Source organism: Leptidea sinapis, chromosome 22 (genome assembly GCF_905404315.1).
Source record: "Leptidea sinapis chromosome 22, ilLepSina1.1, whole genome shotgun sequence".
In the NCBI taxonomy this organism is placed as follows: Eukaryota; Metazoa; Arthropoda; class Insecta; order Lepidoptera; family Pieridae; genus Leptidea; species Leptidea sinapis.
In genome coordinates, this window is record NC_066286.1 from 3,748,915 (window position 1) to 3,767,815 (window position 18,901).

General features: G+C 32.8%; 1 protein-coding gene across 1 annotated transcript in view; it reads right to left on the reverse strand.

Moving 5' to 3' along the window:
* LOC126970765 (mucin-1) overlaps positions 1 to 3,020 on the reverse strand; it is a 69,276-nt gene extending 66,256 nt beyond the window's left edge. The window contains exon 1 of the mRNA XM_050816838.1: positions 2,939 to 3,020. The gene's annotated coding sequence lies outside the window, so the exon portion shown is untranslated. The remainder of the gene's footprint in view (positions 1 to 2,938) is intronic.
* Between the last annotated feature and the right edge of the window lie 15,881 nt (positions 3,021 to 18,901).

The window sequence follows — 18,901 nt, forward strand, 5'->3', positions numbered from 1 at the left end:
ATAAAAAACATTATAACAACCACATCATGTAATTTTCTTTTCTGTATATTTGGAAACAAACATCTATGTTATTTGGAGTAATATTAACCGATCGTTTAGTTTAAACCTAAATATTCCGAGATCAATTTAAGATTGTTTTTATTATCAAATCAGACCTGAAAATTTAGGGAAAAATTATACCCCTTATCAATTTCTGTAGCCTTTGAGAATGTTTGAGCAATTTTATGATACTCGGTTCAGTTAATAAGACGTAAGACTAAAATAAAGTAAAGTTAAAACATTTGCGTTTTAATATTGTTATAATTATTATTAACATTAAAATAATTGTTCTATTTTTAAATACTTGGATTAACTGTCCCATATCTACTACCTATTGATTTACTTTCATATTAACCTTAGTATATTAAGCATTTCTGCTATGATAATCACTTGTTTGAAGTTTTACTATATATTCATTATTTTAACAATAAAGCTTATTTTTTTTTTGTTTTAATGTTCTTCTAAGTAAGTAAGTGACAGAACGGTGAAATCAACAATCTCAATGTGATAAACATTGTCAATATGATCAAAGTCATAACGCAACACAAAATGGCTAAAAGCGGAGCGTAATGCGATACGTTCCCTATTACATCTCACTGCATCCATCATCCTACGATTTAGGAAGGAATCTTCATATTTGCCTATAATTACAACCTCCAATTTTTCACAGAACATTCCTCGTGCACCTCGTTCACCGGGACAATACATAAACAACATACATTAATGAATATTTCAAAATCAATTTCTTTGTTTATCAGGGCAGTACATGAACACTTCAAATCCGATTTTTATGCTCATCTGGGGCAGTAAATGAATATTTCTTAATACATTTCTATGTTCATCTGGGCAGTATATGAACACTTCCAAATCTATGTCTATGTTCATCTGGGGCAGTACATAAACAATCAAAAACAGTTTTAGTAGTAAAAATTATAGAAAATAGTATACGATAAAGTAAAAGTAGGTATATAAGATTATTTCAGTCAGAAAATATCGTCATTTATTTGTAATTTTTGACATGACGCGCTGAGTCCAATGACAACTACTTGTTTGAGAGTCACTTAACATACGATAATGATCACGACGAAATTTGTTAACCTGCCTACGACAGTGATGTGAGATGTGCTACATTACTGTAGCATTTTCACCAGGACATAGATAATTTATACGTCTAGATAGATCTAGAGCCTCTTGCTGCTAGAGAACCAATAAAAATAGGCCAGGCTTATTATTTTAGTGTGCGTGATAAGCTACGTCTTACACTCGCGATTTGTGTGTGATATTGCTCAAAATAGAGGTTAACCGTCAAATTTTTTTTTCGACGCTTTCACAGGTGTCACAGTCTCAATGATAAAAATGTCTAAGGTCACTATATTTTATTCTGATCCCTATGAACACATCAGATCAGTATTTCAATAAATATATTATACACAATTCAAAGTCGTATAAAAGCTTATAAAAGTATTTGTAATAAATAATCTAATATAACGACCTAACATCGTGCTATTTCAATAAATGCGGTTAAAACAGATGCGCGGTTGACCTTTGCTTGCCGACGAGTAAATACATCGCAAGTTGAATATTATATGAGCTTCGAGATTACATATTAAACTTCAGATTACGCACTGGTAATATACACGTATAGATATTATGAAATAGTATTTATTATTAAAAGTAATTTAATTAATTATAATGATAAATGTATGGGTATTGAGTAGTACCATAATTTTCAAACTTCTTATTAGTATTACTGTAAACTTAGTGAGATTTTTTGATAGAAAAATGGAAATCATAATTGGACGTAGTTCCTGAAAAACGTTCCAAGCCACAAAAATCTCGTATTAAGGAATTCGTGTTTAAATTTTATTAAATATTAGTATATTCCATACATGTGGGTTGGGTTACTAAGTCATGATGTCATTTAAAGAGTGACAGTAGGGCTGCCATTTTTTGTCAGTCCTTTAATATGGATCACGTAACCAGTTTTGTGTTCTTAACTCAATTTTGATATAATCATCATGGTTTTGAACGTTTTTCTGGGATTACGTCCAATTGTATTACGATTTTTGACAATTAACGTTTTTGATTTCTTTACGATATCAGTCTTCAGCGATCATAATAAAACCAAAAATTTCAGACACGAACTACATAAACCATTTGTATTAAATTCCTTTATATAATTTAACGTTATTTAAAAAAGATATTTAAATTTGTATCATATATATATATATTTAAGTACTTTTCCCCTTATTAATATATCTTAATAACTTACAGCTCTATTAAATTATGCCCTAGATATATTGATGCTTATAAAATAATATTAACTTATCAATATTTATTAAATTAAAGATAATATTTTTAACATCTTAAATTTAATCATCACGTCATTTTATTGTTATTGTTTAATATCCAAGCGGTTCCTACAAATGTGTAAAGAAATTTAAAAGTTTTTCGTTTTATTTTTATAGTCTGTTTGAAATTTTATAAATTTAAAAATATATTAATTAAAACTGTTATAGTAAATATTCTATGCAGAAAATGAATATATATATATATATTATTTGTATAAAGTAGATATCAAGATTATTAGAAGAAACACCAATACAAACGCGTTGATGTCTTATGTATGAAAATTTTTGTCGTCATACCGCTGGCGATAGAGACTCCTTACTATATTATGTTTTAATATAATATATTTCAATTAAAGTGAAATGAATCGATGTTTTTCTTGCCCCAGAGATAACGAAGCTTTAATTTAGTAAAATATCTTTACATTAGAAAAAATACAGGTTTAAATATTTCTTTATTACAAATAAAAAGTCCCTGAAAAATTTAACCTACTTTGAAGTCCAAAAAGATTTCAGAGGAGTTTCTTCAAAATTTTTGTAGAATAACTCACCTAGTAGTAAAATAAACACGACAGCGAACTGTCACACACACTAACACACAACGCGGCTCGATGGGTCGGAGTGCGTTCAGCGTACACACGAGACTCGCGAGACCTCTCAGTGAAAGTGTTTATATAGCCTCTGGGATGCAATCTCGACTCATCTGCCAACATATATCGTGAACGATCGATACTGCAAGAGAATAGTTTTTTCGCACATAAGTGTCATGTCAATGTCAAGCCTCCTAAATCGACGACCTGACGATGTGACCGATGTCATCCTACCTACTGAGCTAACGGTCCCGGGTTCAAATCCCGCTAGGTACAAACATTTATATGATGAATATGGATGTTTGTTTCCGAGTCATAGATGTTTGTAAGCATTTATGTATGTTTAAGTAGGTATATTATAATAAAAAAAAAATTGTATCAAATAATATCGTTCTCTTGAACCCATAGTACAGATTATGCCTAGTTTGGGGAAAGAAAATTTGTGTAAAAGTGAGTCAATTTTATTATTATTAATTTATATATATATAGTCTGGCCCTGAATACTGTTACGATTAAAAATTATCAAAATATAACATTTGAATTTGGAATCTGTAATTTTTATATGATTGTTCATAGAGTTTTCTTATGATGGCGCCAATACATTGTACAATATTTTGCTATATTAAAATAGAGTGGGGTGATAAAGAGAACCGAATCGCTGTGATGTCATTACACAAAGTAGGTATGGAGCCAAATGTAATTTTTAAAACTCTCCATACGCTTGGTATTAGTATAATGTTTGTATACCGGGCTATTAATATGTACAATGAGACCTCCTCTGTTTGTGACATAAAAAGATCTAACCGTCCACGTAGTGTTCGTACGAAAAAGGTGGTCAAAGCAGTAAATCTCGGGAGATGAAGATAGCACCTAGAAACATGTCGCGTATTTTAAAAGATAACTTAGGACTTGCAGGCTATAAGAGACGTACTATTTCTTAAGTGATAATTTAAAAAAGAATGAAATGGTAAAATTGAAACAACTATTGAAGCGGTACGCAAAGGGGGGTCACAGAAATTTTTTGTTTACGGGTGGGAAAATTGTTACAACTGAGCAACATTTTAACAAACAAAGTTACCGTTATTATGCTCAAAGGTCTAAGGAAGCTTCCTAAATAGTCGACAGAGTGCAACGTGGGCTCGTTCCGACTTCAATGATGGTTTTGGTTGGGTATTAGCTATGAAGGAGTGACTGAGCCATGATACTTTTAAAAAAAGGTTTCAAAACAGCGGCACAAGTGTATCAAGATACCATTACTGAGAAAGTAGTGAAGCCCCTTAACAACATCATGTTCAATAACCAAGAATGGTCCTTCCAGCAAGACTCGGCGCCGGGTCATAAAGCTCGGTCTTCGTTGGAAACAAATGTTTCGGACTTCATCAGAGCTGAAGACTGGCTGTCGTCTAGTCCCGATCTTAATCCGCTGGATTATGAGTTGTGGTCAGATTTAGAGAGTACGGCTTGCTCTAAGATATACGATGATAATTTGGAGTCCCTAAAACAATCCTGGCCTCAACATTTAAAGGATTCTATTGCCGCCAATGGAGACCACTTCGAATAAACTTTTCATATTTTAAATTGTTTTATATTTATGTATTAAAGTAACACACTATAAAAGTAATAAATGTTATATCAAATAGATTTTTTTTTATTTGTTTCAGTATTTATGTCAAGACTAGGTACGAACGAAGTCGCCGTTAACAACTAGTAGTTTTATATTATTAAAAGAGGATACGGATTAAACCGAGATTATTTAATAGTAGTGATTTTAAGGCCGTTTCAATTATAGCATGAAGCAAACTAAGGTCTGACTAACTGAGTCATGTCATAAAATATGTGTTACGCATGCTTCAGTTAAGTTCATTGTTTAGTTAATCGCCTCTAAACTCTATCTGTGTTATTCATAAACGCGAACTAAAGATATTCCAAGCTTAAAACATTTTGTCTTTATCTTACTTTGGTCACTACAGAATTACTTGACAGGGAGAAGTAATTTAAACTTTGAGTAACTTTACATTGCGTTTTTTTAGTAAGACAGTAAGTGTAGTAACTTGTAGTAACTAGGAGTGTGATTTTATTGTCGAGGGTGGTGATGGCTGGTCTACGCGTCATATTCATAAACGGGCGCTACTTGTGGTGGCTGGTTTACCCTTGTCATTGGACGTCATTGGATTTCTGACTCTGACATATATATTTCGTTAATATTTAAATAATGTTACCTTCATTAACGTACAGTTTATGTGGATTGATGCAACTACTATAAATAACGTTAAGTATTTGTGTTGCATCAATTGTAATTATTGAAATTTATAATGAGATGAAGCTGTAAATATTGACTCAAAGGAGTAGCAATGAGCTTTTTGTAACTTATTACATTAATGTCAACCTTCTCGTTTTTTATTTATTATTATTTTACAAATTTTAAAATTCACAAGTGTAATTTTTTTACCTTTGACCTTGATTTAATATCATAAAAAATAACTGAATATTGACTTTTACTTACTTACAGAATATCTAAATTACTTGATAACAATATTATATGAATTGTTTTTTTAAAAGAGAAAAGAGACAAGTGGGAGTGTTTCTTGTGCCGTTGTCTCTCAGAAAGTAATTAGTCTCTTTAAAAATTCAAATTCAAAAATTTGTTTTGGATTAAATATATATGAAATGTGCGTGGACGTCTTCCGGCTGATGATGACGATGATGATATATGAAGTACATATAATCTGCTTAATCATAGCAATTACATTTCAGCCTTAGAGGCCATCCATAAATGAAGGCATTCGTTAAGGAGGGAGGAAGGGGCCTAACTAAATGTCACAAGCGACAGGGAGCTTAAAAACTTTGTGACGTCAAATTTTAAAATCTCAAAAATTAGAACTCTCAATTTTTTTGCGATTTAGTTTGTTTCGCATTGCCAGACATGAACGTGGGTTAAATTACAAATAATGACCTGATGACCATGTTCTGGAGAGTGCGTGATTGTGTTATCCTGAAAAAGATCTCCGAACTATGTAAATAAGTTTCAACTTTAATTCTTTGAATTAGATGAAACAAAGTATTTATGATTACGTTCACGACATTATATAACCATATGGAATTAAATAGTATTACGTTATTTTATCAATATTTAATGGCGGAACCATATACTATTTTACTAGATTGCATTATTTTTAAATAAGTACATTGTCTGAGACCCGAGAGTTGAACAAAGACATGTCAAGATTTATCAACTTTACGTCACTCGAGCGGTTGTGAGGTCACGGGTTTGAATCCCGCATCGTTCATAAATTTTATTAGAAATAATCTAATTTAAAAAAAGTGAAAAAAAAAGAGCCTCTTCCTACGACCATTTTCATTTTACCCCGCCCACACCCCACCATTTCATTCATGTTACCTGCGATAGACGCGCGGGTGACGGGCAGGGGGCGACAATCGACGAAAATTTTGTATTTTAAATACTTAATTCATTATCATATCCACTTGCTCGGCGTTCTAAAACCGCAGGTTCTGCTCGACGTGACCGCCACAAACTCCAATACATTTTGTGCAACGTTTCATGGTATTATTGTAACACCACCGAGTCAACTATCGTACAGGTTTTTTTTAACACAGTTTATATTTTTATGCATAAACTATTGTGACATTTGACTGTTTTTAAATTGTAATTTTAGTGATTGACGTAGGTCAGTATCCGTATTTAATTTTATATCAAAAAAGTATTTTTGACATTGAAATTGGAAAGCTCAATTGCTTTAACAGTCAGGGGCTTTTTTGGACAGGATAGCGTCTAGATAGCTGATGAGACTTAACATCTTATGTCTCAAAGTGCCTTGGGTTCAATCAAGAATCCTGAGCGGCACTGGATTGTAATGGGTAGGGCCATGTCTGAAGTGAATGTTTTCCTCGTCTCGTCACTTTTTCTTATTAAGAAACCTGATGAAAAATATCCCGCTCATGATATCTGCAACACCAAACCATGCAATTCATGCATGATCGTATAGTATATAATAAAGAAGTAGGTCGAAATTCACTTGAACATATATTAGAAACACATTGTCATACTATCTCTGGACCTCGATGGAACGTGACCCCCCTGTTCCCCTTTCACCTCCTCGCGCTCGTCCTGTTGCGTTAGTACGGCTTCCAATTTCATTACCGTTAAGTACATGTCGTGATATATTTGTGCTACTGTTTTCTTTTTGAAATTTTCATTGTTACTGTTTGACTTCTAGTGTTAATAGTTCTGTTGTTTTGTGTCACTATAATAGAACTTCCAGAAAAATAAATACTCTTTATATTGATATTTCATCAATATAATAATAATCAAAGTCACAACACTACACATTACATCAATCTATAATAGAGAAAAAATAAATCTTTGTTTATTTATTAATAATAATATTAGGATATTATTTAGTGATGCTTGTTATGCACACCGTAAGAAAGTGACGATGTGACGTCATCGACGTCAGAGATAGGTTAACCGGGTAGTAACATTAACAAGTAACTGTTTTTATGATTTTAAAGAAATTATCAGCAAGTGAGTCATGAATCAATTTTATCGATCATACAAACTTGACATAATATTTAAGTAAAATATGAACTCAAAAGTGAAAACTATGAGGTCAAACATGTAAAATAAGTAATTTATTTCTGGGACATCTCTCGTACCGACCTGCACATAAACCACCCGATGAGCCTTGTATGATCGCCCGCATAATTGTATTGCTTGTTAATTTCGTAAGTTTTATAATAAATTCGGAAAAGCGCGAACTGAATCGGCACACGAATGGTTCCGTACCATCGTTCGTACGGTGATGACGTAGTTTCCACGGCCCTCAGCGTGACTAGGAACTTCTCTGCAAAGTTCTGAGTAAGAGTCATCATTTTTAGGATCCCGTACCTTCAAAAGAAAAAAAAGGAAACCCTTGTAGTATCTTTTTATTGTAATAATGTTGTGAAAAAATCAAACCTCCAATTTAACGTAAAAAATCGTATGAAAAAGGTATCGTATGAAAAAGCTTCATCGGCAAAAGCATATACAATTTATAATTATTTTTATAATCTATATATAGTTTTCAATTTATGACGAAGAAAATACCAATAATATGTACGGAACCCTCGGTGGGAGTCCGATTTGCACTTGTCCGGTTTATGTACCATAGATTAAAGAAGAGAGTAAGAAAAATGAGATGAAAAAATACAATATTTCGATTGAGTATCATATCCAACTGTAAATGAAAATGTAAATAAAATGTCTTGACTTCATTCATTCATTAACTGTTTTATTTCTTACTATATCATACATATGTATCAAATGTAAGATTCGACATTGATTCACTATCGGCACAAAATATGTCCGAGTCTGGTATTTTATTTATGTTCACTTATTATATGTATATTCATCTTTTGACATTCGCTCGGCTGGAGAATTTGTACCGAGGCAGGTATATATTAACTTTAGTGCAAAAAATGGACGTGGGCTTCGAGAGGTACGTCGAGATACATTAAAACAAAGTGTCACGAACAAGTCTGGGCTATCAATTAAATTGCGCAAGAACTTTAAGTCTAACAAATTGCGACTGTCTTCTCTTTCAAACTCTGCACTTTACAGAACTAGATTATAATAAAGTTTATAATATTAGGATAAAGTTTATGCGTTCGTATTATTTTCATTTGAAAAGGCTTCTCTAGTAATAACAGCAGCTACCTTCGTCTGACCTGTAACTGTCAGTGATTTTATTATAGTTAGTTACGTTCTGGTCTCCTAGTGTTATTTGTTGCTTCACGCCAGCTTGTATTATCTCTTTTATCCACCGATGTCAATTTTAAATCACAATCCTAAATTGTCGTTGAATTATTTCTATAACCACATCAATGTGTCGAGTGATAGTCCAGAGGGAACCGTTAACACCTGGTTATCAGTGAATACTTAAACCAATTATCTCAATTTATTAAATAACTAGAATTAGAGAGAGACCTAGAGTCTGAAAACAAACTGTAAATTATTTTATGGAAGCAAATACACTTATAAGATAATAATATACGTATTATATTAGGTTCGTCTGTATTTGTCTGTGTGTATGTAACTAACGTTATCTTTGAACGTGATTCTCTTGCTTCAACAAACTTGTGATGAAATTACAAAAACACCAAACATATTGTATTACAGCGCTCCTTTGAAAATCACATGCGAAGTTAACAATAATGAAGTTAAACAATGATAGGTTAACTTAACTATTACTTGCCCAGTCGTTAAGTTATGATTTATTTACAATTGCATCTTTGGTCAAAAACATTGTCACAACTCGCCAGTAAACTTATCGCGTAAGCTAAAGAATAACTTGACAATAATAAAACGCATTTTGATGATATTTCAACAGCTAGTACTCAGTTGCATGTCATATTTTTTAAACTCTAAGTTCTGAGCGGTAAGCATTGTAATTGCACTCGTTTCTTTGGTGATATTATAATTTTTATTAAAAAAAGCAACCAACATCACTTAATATTACTATAATTAACTTAGTTTCAACCCGTGGTAGGGATTATAATCCGTGCCCAGTAATATCACTAGCTACGGCGCCCTTTGCAGCCCTTGCAAAGAAGCCTTCCAAAGAATTTATTATAACTGAAATTTATTTTGATAAGTTGTGTTTAATGAACATAAGGTGACGTTTGTGATATATTTTTTATACGCGCGGTGGAAATCCTTCCAACGAAATTAGACTTAAATTGATTCTTACTTTAAGTGAATTTTATCTTTTAACCATTCGCAATTCAATCCCTGTAAGATTCAGTTCCGTTGATTTCCAAGCGATTTGTGGAATTCCAGTGAAATTTTGAAAATTTATATTTGTAGATAAAGCGACGCGCACCAGAAACCATCTAGTGTAGTTATAACATTGTACCGGCGGGTTAAAAAAGGTGCATCATAGCCGTTATATTTGTTCTCTGTGGTTTAAATATTTAGTCGCTTCCGTTATCAGGTGCAACTTACGCCAGTGAAATATTTCATTGATGATTCACCCCACATGTGGTCAGCCGTGACATGAATTATGTTGAATACATACGCGAATATTTATCTGATATAATAGAGATCGCTTTTACCTCTTGTGAAACTGTTTCGCCCAAGGTTACCACAGATTTTTTTTATTTTAAAAATAGGTTGAGTTCATATGGTTAAATTTTCAGAAAGTTGTTTACGACAAGGTTTGTGAATTTGATGAAGATTACTGTTAAGTTACGTGTTTATATAATAGACTGGTAAAAGATTTTCATTGCTTTAAATATGAAGAAGACATTTTATCAAAGTTTATTTAGAAGATTTTTTTTTTATTTAAAACGGAAATCATTTTAAGTACACGTAAATACAAATTACTTAAAATATTTTATGAAAGATACAAATAATAAACAACAAAAAAAAACCTGTCATATGAATACTACACGTTACAAAAAATGATCTCAATTCAGTGTGCAGCATAATCATCAGCCGGAAGACGTCCACTGCTGGACGAAGGCCTCTCCCAAAGATCTCGACGATCGGTCCAGCGCTGCCCTCATTTAATGTATTTCGGCGAACTTGATCTGATCGTCGCGGTCGGTCCATCTGGTGAGGGTCCGTCTAACACTGCGTCTTCCGGTACGTGGAACTATTCTTCGAACTATGTGCCCTGCTTGCTAACTGCCACTTCACTGTCGCAATCATTTGGTGTCTACTGAGACTGTTTGCTGAAACCAGCGCTGGTTTCCCGGTGGGCCATTTACCATTTTTCCAGAAATATTAAGACTTCTGCACAGCGTTTTTATTGTTATTGATCCTCTCTTGATGATAACCTGACGCTGCGTAGAGATCTCTGTAGAGACCGAAACAGGTGGACATCAAGGTGAGGTTATGGCGTATGCATTAACACCTCCCGGGCAATCTTTCTTAATTTTTGCTGAGCAGCAACTACCTTGCTTAAAGTTAGCCGGGGCTTAAAAGATGCCCCTGATATTCATAATGTGCTGATTCGATTGTATACACCTGACAATTATAGTCGTAGCAGAAATCACCGTCTCCTGGCGGTAACCGCGTGTCACACGGTAACACGCACTGCGGCGCCCGTGCCGCGAGTCTTAAAATTACTTAGTCGCCCCGTAGACTGTGATCTTACTAACAGACTTGAAGTGTTGGTGCAGTTGCTGCTCCAACTTTGTTGTAGTCCTTGCATAATAGCGACTAGCAATAGCAATGTACTTCATTAAAGAAATTGGTATTGTAACCGTTTTAATCAAAATAAACAAATAAAAATATAAGGCCAAAGAAATAAACATATATCTGTTTAAGAAGACAGCAAAACTTCAAGTGGTAAATATATCGAAGGCTTGCATGATGATATGATGCATGGTTCTTATCTGGATCTGCGCAGACCATCTAAAATTGTATGATATAATATTAAATAGGCTAAGTTATTATATTATTTAAAAGATGCGCTGGAAGTTTCTTATCAGTCCTTCTCCACATGTCAAGGCCCCTTTACGAACTGATGTATTTTCATGACGTTTTTCATGAGTTGTTGTAATCTATTGTGTTATTGTCACTATCTATGGTGAAATGAACAAGCATTATTGTGTTTCAGTTTGAAGGGTATCGTACCTGTTAAATTACTGAGTAAATAAAAATACTAAGATCAAAGTCTTGCAAGTCTCGTCACATTTTCTCATTAAAAAATGCCGATACATATACGATTATATAATATTTATGTTAGCGAACCAACCAAGCTTATATTCGATGATATTTAAATGAGGAAAGAAACAATAGTGATTAGCACACACGACTAGGGCGTGGCCACGAACCTGCTTAAAAGTATCAACATTTATATACGTTTACATAAGTGTCTACTATTAGATATACAATGTGGACCTTCAATGGCGACCGTAAATGAACGCACGAGCAGAGTTACTTAAATGTAATTATCATAAAAATTCGTTATTCACCTAAAGAAATCAATTTTCCATAATATTCTTTTCGTGCTACGCTACGCTAGCGCGACTACTAGAATACTTCCTGTAAGTAATCTAGTAGCCGCGCTAGCGTAGGCAGCGCTACTTGTTCAGAACTCGTTGGTGAGTACCGCCCACATGGGGCTGATTAAAATATTGTTTTTTTTTTTTTTAAATATATAACTTGTTTGTTTGAAAATTTCTGAATTTTAATAATTAACTTTGATGTTATTTTTGTTGATTGTATGATTTTTTGTTTTTTTATGGAATTGGAGGACAAACGAGAGTACGGGTCACCTGTTGTTAAGTGATCACCGCCGCCCACAATCTCAACCAGAGGAATTACAGGAGCGTTGCCGGCCTTTAAGGAAGGTGTACGCGCTGTTTTTGAAGGAACCGATGTCGTATCGTCCCTGAAACACCGCACAAGGAACCTCATTCCACAGCTTTGTAGTTATGATTACGGATAATGTTTCAGCCGTGTTTTATTTAATATCACCATTGTTCCACCATGTTGTAACTGTTAGTTAGTAATACAAATAATACAGTCAATCACATTTCATTACATAATATGAGAATTGATACAATGAGCGGGCGCGGGTTATTTAATTAATATGGAAAAACAATATTTGCGAGATGTTTTTATAATTATAATGTTATCATAATACACTTATGTCATTAATTGAGAAACAGTTATGTGACATTGAAAAGCCTGATTGATGTATTAATTAATATGAACGTGAATCTATATCACGTGTTAATTTGTATATATTATAATATATAAAGAGTTCGTTTGCTCTTGAGAATTTGATAACGAGGTCACTAAGGATTTAACGAAGTATATAAACACAACAATAATGATAATATAAAATAACACATTGATTACACAGATATAATTAGTATAAATATTTATGATCCGTTCCGTTGGAGCGTTTTTACCATTGATTATTTTATGTTTATTTTATTTTATTTTCATAGGGTGGCTAACAGCCGTCAATACAAAAACATATATCTACATGTTTATATATAGGCCAATTAAAAGCCTCCACAAATAGGTATTAAATGTAAATAAATAGTATTTTTTTTACGTTTTTACAAATGCTTAAACTAATTAAAGGCATTACTATGTACTAGTTAACTACGCTTTTTTGCAATTTAAATTGACTTAAAGTATACATATATTATGTTGTCGTTGTATTACTTTTCTGTGACTTGCAAATAATCTTGTATAATATGTTTCTTAACACTACCTAAACTGGAACAAAAAAGATCTATTTCGGATGATTTTAGTTTGTTAAAATTATACGAAGTACGTGGTATAAAGGCGTGTGATCTATAGTTTGTGCGCATGAGTGGAATATGGAGGAGATTCTTTTTTCTAGAATGTTGGTACGGTATATTGAGGTTTATTTTAGATAACAAGGTTGGACTGTCAATCTTACCCTGAGCAATTTTCATAATAGTCGTAATATCAGCCATGGATCTACGGAGTGTTAATGGTAGGAGATGAAATCGAGTACACCGAGTCTTGTAATCTGTTTTGGGAATTCTGAACTTATAATTTAAAAATCTCGTAAATTTTTTCTGTATTTGTTCAATTTTATCTTTTTTATTAATGTAATGATATCGTTAATATTTGTATAACAAATAATTGCGAGTTGAGACTGCCCATTACAATGCATTTCCCCTCAGAATTGTTGCAACACTCGATAGATGTCAATCGTCCTGTTGATTGACATATGACACTGGTTGGTGGCCTAAGCACGTAGAACGGCACTGGTCTCTTATCCAAGATAATTCAGTTCGAGTTGTTCCTACGCTACAATGTACGCACACTAAAGTATTAAACCTGGCCTGTTTTTGTCGGTTGTCTAACAGCAAGAGAATCAAAATACTTAATCACGACATCGTGTCCTACAAAAAATATCAATATGTCGTTTGACCGCGTAACATTTCTCATACAGTTCAAATAACAATTCAATTCAACAAAAGAACTAGACGTAGTAATGAATGTAAAGATACATCGAGTTGATAGCGAAAGTATTGTGTAAGCTTTTGTAAGCGATACGATCGCAATGATCAAATACTCACAATTATCGTCCACTCGCTAATACTTCAAGCTGTGTTGCCATCGCTGTTAGATGTTCGATTAAGTTTCAATTGTTTTATATTTCATTCTTAAAGTAACAAATATAAAGTCTCACTTCAAATTCTTTCGATTAAATGTTTCTGTCAACTTTAAGTCAAAGAAAAATCCAAATTTCTATATTTGATATTAATGTAGATATACAAAATTACTTATAATCTACTTATTAAAGCAATTAACAATTAAGCCTTATATATGTAGGTATCAGAAAAACTTATTTGTACAACCCTATCTACGTGTTGAGGGATAAAACTTTATTATGCTTAAAAAACTAATACATGTGGTTTGTGGGGGAAAATCCAGGAAACTAGGAAAACCTGGCTATTTGCTATCACTTAACCTAACTTAAGACTAATGACTAGAACTTAAAACTAACTTAAAACTAAGGTAAATAAATACATAGATATGTATACATAGATATATAATATATAAATATAAGAGGGGTGTGGGGTGAGGGGGGGGATCTTGGAAAAAGAAAGGAGGGTCAACCTTTAGTCATCCCGCCGCCTGTTCTCTCGTTGCGACTAAAGTGAAAACCCAATTATAATGTGTAAACTCAATCTGTCTTATTGAACGCAATGTTAAGTTACTCCAAGTTTTAATCTGGAACACGCAATATATAATTAACGTGAGAAAAGCACGGATTTTCTAAATCTAAGCAACAAATTGTCATTGTTAGACCTTGTGACTTATTTATTAGTTATAGCAACTACAGATCGGATTGGAAATTGGAAACATTTGAATGGTATTGGCGAATCTGATGGAATCATTGAGATCCGTGCTAGAAGTACAACTTCACCTTGAAATTTTCTACTCAAATAGTGGCCTCAAAAAATGTATCCATTATATTTTTATGAGTGGTGAGTTATTTCACAATTTCGGAGTATTCAAATTTTTAAGCAAAATTATAGGTGAACCAATCTTAAGTATGGGGTGGCATTCCAGGTTAATCCAGTGAATTTAAAAACTCAACAGGATAGTTGACAACTTCATCTGGATCAACGCAATCTGGCAATGATTGTTGTATTATAAAATCTCGCTCATGTGCCCATGTATGGTTAGTTTATCTATGTCGAAAATCTGGAAAGATACTTATTATTAACTTATCTTTTCAAAACCTTAATAACATCTTAATGTAAAGTTTCAATTAGTACCAATGTGATTTATTTCAACACAATAATATTTTTCTGAACCTGATCGCAGCTCGTACTATCGGAACATGCTGAAATTAAAATTGAATGTTTTTGAATACTCGACAATGCGATCGCAGCGCTTTCTGCCGAATCCAATCTGCAACATCCAAGAAAAACAATTTAGAAACAAAAAATAACTCATATATGCTCAGATCTGCCTTATCCTTGAATAAAATTTGTATGAATAATAAGAATTTTTACCTTTTTTTGCATCACTGCCACTACCATCCGTAAAACACTGGTAAACGAATTCTTTAACACTTATAAAATAATAATTCCTTAACCTTGTTAAGAAGCTCGTTTGCCATTATTTGAATTAGCTTTTTTTACCGCTCATTATATAGCTTTTGTATTTATTTATTTTTTGCAATTTTTTCCCCCTGTATTCCTTATTACTTATCTTTCTCCCAGTTGACTGTTTTTTTTTCTTTTTCATCTGTAAATTCTATCCGTGGAAACTTGTAATTAGCTTATATTCTTCTTCTGTATTTACTGACTAATTTATTTAAATTAAGCTGTAAGTTTTCTTTTAGAAACAAAATAAATCTTGCTTTTAAAATTCATTGGAAAACGCAAAATAATTTTATCTAAATTTTAGCCGTTTAGGTTGAGTTTACTAACATATAAAAAACAAAAGTGGATTGTGTTATATTTTATAATAAACTCCCAAATGAAATTAAAATATTACCTATTAAAAAATTTAAATGTATCGTAAAAAATAAATTAACATCCCTACATCCCAGGCCTATTATAATGTGAAAGATTATTTGAATGATAAAGATAGTTGGAATTAATGTTCTAAATTTTGTTAATGAATGTTGTTATACTCATTTGAATGCTATTGTAACTTTTGTACGTCATCCTGACTTGCACTAAATAACTAATAAAGTTTTACAGTGAATAAAGATTTTTTTGACTTTGACTTAGACTATACATGGACAGAAGAGTCGTAATATACGGACTGAATTGTGAATGTAAGCCATTCTCGAATTAACTGGAACATACAAAAAATTCATCCAAATTGGTCAACCCGTTTATGAGGTAGGTAGTTCAAGTGTGAACCTAAACCATTCTCGAATCCACCTGAAGACACACAGAACATTTCACTTAAATCGGTTCAGCCCTTTAGGAGGTGTTCAGTGACAAACACACGCACAGTAGAAATATTGTATATAAAGATTACTAAATATATGTAATTAGTTTTATTACTATATTCAATCTATTTAAAATAAAATCCGGAAAATCTAGAATGCCGGGTAAAAAGTGGACTAGAGACTAAAAGTCCGGAGATGTCCGGATTAATCCGGATGGATGATAACATTATATAAGGCTCACATCACAGAACTGCCTTCAAGAACCGATCGCAAGAACACTATTCAAAAAAACTTTCGAGTAATTTGTAGAAGCCGTTTTATTTCTGACCAATACTTGGTCTCACTCTATAATTACTAAAGTTAACCCTGAAAAGTTCACGGCAAAGGGAGGGGAAGTAATTACCCAAGGACACGAGGTATGAGAAAAGTTAGTTGTCTCATGGAATGGGGCATCAGAAGACCATTTAGACCCTTTTAAATTATGTAAAATCGGGACGGTGATTTTGAGTCATTTATTTTCAAAATGAGTTTTTCTAATGTTTTAACGGAATTGCTTTTTTGCATGAATAATGAAGAAAAATCCAATAGTTTTTGAATTTTTCAATTTTGTCAATGTGACACTGATAGTGATGGCCCAAACTATAGCACAGTTTTTTACTAAACTTATTAGAGAATACCAAGCAAGAATATATTTTGAAAAATTTAAAAATATATATTTCATTAACATAATAGTACAAATATAGAAGTGGACGTGACTAAGTAAGGAACACTTGTGACAGAAGGCCACGCTCTTCCATACCAATAAATATAAATAGTAATTAGATGTTATTCTAAAAAAAATCAATTTGGCAAAATAAACGCAAAAATTTTATAAGATCTCTTGATGATAATGTTATTGAGGGCAATAAATGATTATTTAGTTTCTAAGATAACAAATAACACCAGAATCTGGCGAGTTTCTTCTAGATTTAAATGATCAATTTAATAACTGTTTTTTTGTGAATTTATGGGTTTGCATTTTTGTGAGTTGTCTTGTGATCGCGCTGAGTTCAGTATTCTTAATATTGTATTTATATATTATTGACAACGTTATTACTCCACCAATCCCAGAGTTCAGAAATTAAATCAATCAATCGCATATATAAACCCGCATCTTCATGAGTGCTTTTGCGGAATTCAGTGCCGGAGTTGAGTAAGATTTTTCTGACAAACAAATTATTTATCTTTTGTTTGAACTATACAATAGAACTATTATGTAAATACAATTCTTATTTACATAATTATCATGTAACTTATTTGTATTGCGTGATTTTAAAACGGAATTGAAATGTTCGGAAAGTCCGTTGCCCGTATGTCTGCTTGTTAAGGAACGCGACGGTTAGCGGGTTCGATAGCCGTTGGGAACATTTCATGGTTCTCCAGGACTGGGTCATCTTCGGTGCGATGTTTAATAAGTTAATTACGACACCGTAATGAACCACCGTTCTCACATTAACGTAGGAAAAAAACAGCTCTGGATTTATTTATCCAAACGATTTGATGAGTTTTCCTTAGTGTTAATTCGCCAATATTTGTCTTTAAACAATTTGACACGTGTTTCGCCTCTACACGACGCATCCTCAGGACGTGTTGACTCGCAAAAATCTCGAGTCTCGTGCCAGAATTAACACTAAGGAAAACTCAAATCATTTGGATAATTATGGATTTCCGTAAAGTTACTTCAATAAATTTTCTGTATTTATATTGGTGTGAAAGGCCACCGACCTAACAACACATAGAATACGCTTAATGAAGGGCAACGCTATCCGATACCATCTTAGGAAATTAGATCTTATAATATTAATTAATTATTGAAGAACATAAGCGACTTTTTAAGAAACTCTTTTAAACATAATATTAGCACTAGGAACCAACTTAAACTTGTAATGCCTACTACTCGAATAAGTTGAGTTGATCCCAGAAAATGAATAAAACAAAATATATGTTACGAAATTAAAGATTACTATAACATAAATGACTTCCAATGAATCACACATTGGGAATGGAGCGACCGGGTTCACGCTATTTAAATAATAACTTTTATTTAAACAATTTTTTGTAAAAAAAAGAAGCTCGTTTAGTTTCTTGCGCCAATTTTTCTCAGGCCTGATGCATTAATATTTTAATGGGTTTTTGACAGTCAATTAAAGATCGTTTTTTTAATTAATTATTTGAATTGGCAATCGCTCGGACTTAGATAATTTATACGTCTAGATAGGGCCTCTTGTTGTTTGACAACGGTTATAACAGGCCACGTTTATTACTACGTGTGCACGACAGCTTCTTCTTGCGTGTTCGTGTGCGTGCGTTGCTACAAATAGAGGCTATCAGTTCGCTGCTATGTTTAAATTATCTAAGCGCTTGGGATTTTGAGACCCAGTAATCCGATACTAGGCGAGTCATTAAGGGAAGTGTTGTCAAAAAGTAAATGAGATTTTTTGAACCTTGGATCTTTTGGAGGTTAAAT